We start from the raw sequence: 6,120 nt of genomic DNA, 5'->3' as shown, positions 1-6,120 counted from the left end.
ATGCTAGTACATATTTTAGGTGCTAGTAAATACTGCTCACGTTAGTATATATATTAGATGCTAGTACAAACTGTTCACGCTATTACATATATTAGATGCTAGCACATACTGTTCACTTTATTACATAGATTAGATGCTAGTACATACTGTTCTTGCTAGTACGTGTATTAGATGCTAGTAAATACTGTTCATGCTAGTACATGCTCTACACACAAGCACATATTGTATACGCTAGTACAAACTGCACACGCTAGCACATATTGTACACACTAGTATGTACTGTACATTATAGTAAAACATGCACACACTATAAAGTACTTTGTATGCTAGTACATACTACATATGTTAGTACGTTTTATACATGCTAGTACATACTGCGCATACTAACACATAGTATATATATATATATATATATATATATATATATATATATATATATATATATATATATATATATATATATATATATATATATATATATATATATATATATATATATATATATGCTAGCATGTACTGTATATACTAGTACATACTGTAGATGCTAATAAATCTACTATATAAACGGCAATCGTTGTCTGTCTATCTGTCTGTCCGCTTTATAGAGTACCGTACTTTTCCGACTATTAGCCGCTACTTTTTTCTGATGGTTTGTGAGCCATGCGGCTTATATAAGGGCGCGGCTATTCGGTGGTTTTTCTTTCACCGCTAGGGCGAATTAACGGGAATATCCGGTTAGTACACGCCTCTATTATAATACGTAACCTACTATTCATCGTAGGATGGACGATAAATACTGATATGCTAATAATATGAGTTGTCTTCTCGATATATCGAGTTACCGATAACTCCCAAATGTGAGCAGTATAAATAGATTACATGGCGGTATTTTCTTTTTCGATTCGATCATACGAAGCAAACTTAATTAATATGAGTAAGTAGTAAAGTTAAATTAGTAGTAAATATTAGTAGTGAATAAAATAAAATTTACTACTCTTTAAATAAATTAATGAGTAGTAAATTACATCTAATTAATATTTACTGCCAACGTGTACCGGGAAGGTCATGTGAGCATTTGTTTCTTGCAACCACTGGAAAAACGTTTTTTTTGCAATAATCTACTATATAAACGGCAATCGTTGTCTGTGTATCTGTGTGATTGATTGATTGTCCGCCTTATAGAGCGGTCTTTTCTTTTATCGTCGTATGAATTTCGGTCGTACGAAGCGAACTGAATTAATATGTGTAGTAACGGTAAATAAATTATAGAGCGGTCTTTCTTTTTCCATCCGGTCGAACGAAGCCAACCGAATTAATATGAGTACTAATTATCGTAATATCGTAATTTCGTAATATGGACTATTAGCCGCTACTTTTCTCTGACGATTTGAGTCAAGCGGCTTATATAAAGGTGTGGCGATTCTGTTGTTTTTCTTTTACCGCTCGAGCGCATTAACCGAAATCCCCGGTTAGCACGCTTTTTAAACGGCAAATTTTCTGCCGTGTTTAAAAGCACCTTTCCTGAGTTCTGTGGCCTATACAAAGGTGTCTATACAGCTATACAAATGTACTATTCATTAAATAAAATAAATTAATGAGTAGTTATTTACATGCAATTAATATTTACTGCCAACGTGTACCAAGAAGGTCACGTAAACGTTTGTTTCTTTGGAGCCACTGGAAAAACACATTTCTCACCTACTAAATTTCCACATCAAAAAGGTAATGTTTCTTATACGATGTTGTATTGTCTATGAATTGCCACATCTCCACTATTTAATAACGTTGGATTTGCCGCTGTTCGTGATAGTGGGTCATGTTCATTTCCTTCAGCAGCGGAGTTACTAATTTTTTTCCAGCTACGAGTAGGCTTACTGTAACTTACTATTACATAACTTTCCTGAGTACTCCGAGCGTTGTGATACGCTATTGTGAAAAGAAAGAGAGCAGCTGCTATCGACTTACTGTCACCCTGCATCAGCCATGACCAGCTATACGTCGCCTGCTCAAAAGTAGGCACACGCCGAAAACTGTTTCTTCATACGCCCGACAGAAAAACCAAAAATGTTGTCTATCCGCATGTGTTGCGTTGAACTAAGGGAGAGAGAGAGGGAGAGAAAGGGAGAGAGAGAGAGGGAGTGCGAGGAGGAGAGGGGGGAGAGAGAGATGGGGGAGAGGGAGAGAAGGGGAGAGAAAGGGAGAGCGAGGAGGAGAGGGGGGGAGAGAGAGAGGGAGAGAAAGAGGGAGGGAGAGAGAGGGGAGAAAGGGGAAAAAGGGAGAGAGGGGAAAGAGGGAGAAATGGAGAGAGGGAGATGTAACTGCATATTCAGAGTTGTTTTACAGTATGAAAGACAACTCTCAATAAACCTTATGCTGCGCGTGAATCTATTCCTGTAGACGGGTAATGCAGCTAGTCTACTATATAAACGGCAATCGTTGTCTGTCTATCTGTCTGTCCGCTTTATAGAGTACCAAACTTTTCGGACTATCAGCCGCTACTTTTTTCTGATGGTTTGTGAGTCATGCGGCTTATATAAGGGCATGGCTATTCTGTGGTTTTTTTCGTTCACCGCTAGGGCGAATTAACGGGAATCTCCGGTTAGTACACGCCTCTTTACATAGCCTACTATTCATCGTAAGGATGAACGATAAATACTGATAAGCTAATAATATCGTATCTTTTGGAGTTGTTTTCTCAATATATCAAGTTACCGATAACTCCTGAATATGAGTAGTATAAATGGATTATAGAGCGGTCTTTTCGTTTTCGATTCGGTCGTATGAAGGAAACTCAATTAATATGAGTAAGTAGTAAAATTAAATTAGTAGTAAAATTAGTAGTGAATTAAATAAAATTTACTGCTCATTAAATAAATTAATGAGTAGTAAATTACATCTAATTAATATTTACTGCCAACGTGTACCGGGAAGGTCATGTGAACATTAGTTTCTTGCAACCAGCTGACACTAAGACAAGATTAGTGGCATACAAGACTCTGATACGATCAGGCCTTGAATATGTTTGCCAGGTGTGGGACCCACATTTAAAAAAATATATCAAGAAGATTGAGAAAATCCAAAATAAATGTCTGAAATTTGATTACCACATAAGATCACCAGTAAGCTTTTCACAATTAAGGGAAAGCACTAGCATAAAATCATTACAAGAACATAGAAAAGATGCTCGAATAAAACTATATTGCAAAGTGTTGAGTTCTGGTGTTATTCAAAACACTTACTCTTCCCAATAACCAGCACGATACAAGACAAAATAGAGAATTGTACATGCCATCTATAAAATCACGGCAATATTTTCACTCCTTTTGGCCAAAAACAATTTTGCCCAATGTTGGTAAAACTAGTTATCAGACCAACTTTTAGTTTTTTCGCTCGCCGCCCCAGAGTTTTCAATCAATTGAGCTAGTTTTCACAACAGACATGTATTACAAGACAAAGAGTGTTCATCTTTGTTTATAATGATCAAAGTGACGCCTAATCTTCAATAATCCCATTAAACTAGTTATGCAAGCAAAATACTGAGCAAGTAAGCCAGGTATTCGGCTGGAATAACTAGTTAGCAACACTTACAGAGCTATGAGTGCAGTTATGCCATGCATGAAGCTATGGTTCCTGCTGGTAAAACTAGTTAAGATGTTTGCAGAAGTTTATATTATTCAAAAATAACAAAAATATCTACATAGTCGCAGTATATAACTACTAGTATATAGCTACAGTAATATCTACTGTTATTATGCAAATATTTTTCTAATTTTCAGACAATAAGAAATTTTGCAAATCTTCTAACTAGTTTTACCAGCAGAAACCATGGCTGCATGCATTGCATAACTGCATTCATAAGTCTGTAACTCTTGCTAGCTAGTTATTCAAGCAAAATACCTGGCCTAATTACTCAACATTTTGCTTGCATATCTAGTTTAATGGGATTATTGAGGATTAGGTTTTACATTGATCATTCAAAATAAATATGAATATTCTTGGTCTTGTAATACAAGTCTGTTGTAAAAATTAGCTCAGTTGATTAAAAACTCTGGAGCGGCAAGCGAAAAAACTAAAATTTGGTCTGGTAACTAGTTTTACCAACATAGGGCAGAATAAGGGACCTTCGAAGGGATGTCGAGTGTGCAGATGTTTAGTTTCTTTGATTTAACTGGAGAGATTTGTACATGTATATATGTCAATAAATAAATATATAATATAAAATGAAAAAAAATAAATAAAAGTAAAAAATAAACAAAAAAGGTTCTTGAAACTAAATTTTCATGTCTTTTTGCCTATGGAGGCACTCAGTGAGAACAATCTGATCTGATCTGAACCACTGGAAAAACGCTGTTCTGTATATAGCAGATAACTGAAATTGAACATAAGACGAAGTCTATATATTCTGAACAATAGAATGTTGCGCAGGTTGACTCACAACATTCATAGGAAGAGAAACCGTCAATAACATTAATCTATGGGCTGCAACCACGTCAACATGAACTACACTAAAGTTAGAAAGCGGGGGTAGTCTAGAATATTGTTATTCTACCAAACGACGTTGTCAGTCTAACTCAACATCTTTTCTACCTTTGAGTCTCAGGCTAGAACTTCCAGGTTTAAGGAAATATCCAATAAGATTGTTACACAGTGGCCGAGCGTCTCTAACTAACCTGAGGTGGGAGATTCGGTGGACAAAAAGGTATTCTTTTGGAGTCCGAAATTCCAACGTGGTGGACGCACTGGGATCGAGATCAACTCAAGAACGCTGTTTAAATTATAGGAAACCTGAACTCAAAGTACTTTGAATTATTACATTGATTGCATTTATCAGTAACATGATTGATTGAGATAGCTACGCTAGGTTCGACATAGTGTTGTTATAGCATTGCCTTAATTATAAAAACAGTAAAAGGAGCTATAACAATACCGTAGATTTTGCCAACATGTTAACAAAACACTGCTATGAAAAAAAATTCATTGTATCTATACTCTGTGCATTGATAAAGCGATGTGAGGCTACGAAGCGATCCCCTACAATGTTCCTTATTCTTACAAAACCAATACTTTCACCACAATCAGAGTCAGTGCTGCTATTGCTATTTTATTGCTATTTGCTATTTCTGCGTAATCACAAAAATCTGAATCAGCTCTAATGATTTCATCAACATAAGTAATTGTTTTCTAACTCGGTGGCATTTTCAAACCTTACACAAAAAATTGGTTGTTTTTAAGTTGGAAATTTTCAAACAAAGATTCAAAATTAAATTTTAGGCTAATTTTATTGAGAAATCTTTAGACAACATTGTCACTACCATAAAATTCTTAAAGATCATTGGTTATGTTATCAACAAAAAATAAAATTCAATTACTAGCAATTGCTGGGAAAGTAGCAAAAATGTGTCTACGGCGGTCGACCATAGAAAACGCATAAAGGAGTCTACTTCAGTGAAAGGGTTGAAAACGTTGGATTTGCCACTGTTTGTGATAGTAAACTTGTTCATTTCCTTCCGCAGCTGAATTACTGTTACTTTTTTTCCAACTACGAGTACTACAGAACTACAGCTACTTCAGAACTTGCACCGGTACTGCTACTGTGTTTTACATCGAAAAGGTTAGTACTTTTTATTCAATTTTCTATTGTCTATGAATTGCCACACCTCCACTACTTAAATTCGTTTGATTTGCAGCTGTTCGTGATAGTAAGCATGTTCATTTCCTTCTGTACTTGACTTACTTTTACTTTTTTTCCAGCTAAGAGTACTACAGAACTACAGCTACTACAAAACTCCAACGGCTACTCTGAGCTTTGCGATAGGCGACGGTGAGAAGAATGCGAGCAGCGTATATTACAAAAAGCGCACTATCACATTCACTTTTAGACTTCGGCATTGTACTGCTTCACGCTTGAAGCAGTACAATGTCGTCAAAAAGCCTACTGCCCAAATGCAAGAACAGTTTGATTTCCGTATAGAAAGAGACCGAATTCGCAAAGCATCAGCTAGATGAGCAGAAACAGCTGAGCAAACACAGCTACGCCCACAATGAAACAGAACTGCTACTGCAGCTGCTAGAAGTGCAGAAACTGCAAAGCAAACCCAGCTACACCTACAATGAAACAGA

Source organism: Watersipora subatra, chromosome 2 (genome assembly GCF_963576615.1).
Source record: "Watersipora subatra chromosome 2, tzWatSuba1.1, whole genome shotgun sequence".
Lineage (NCBI taxonomy): Eukaryota > Metazoa > Bryozoa > Gymnolaemata > Cheilostomatida > Watersiporidae > Watersipora > Watersipora subatra.
The sequence above is the reverse complement of the archived record's forward strand: the minus strand, read 5'-3'. Positions refer to the sequence as shown.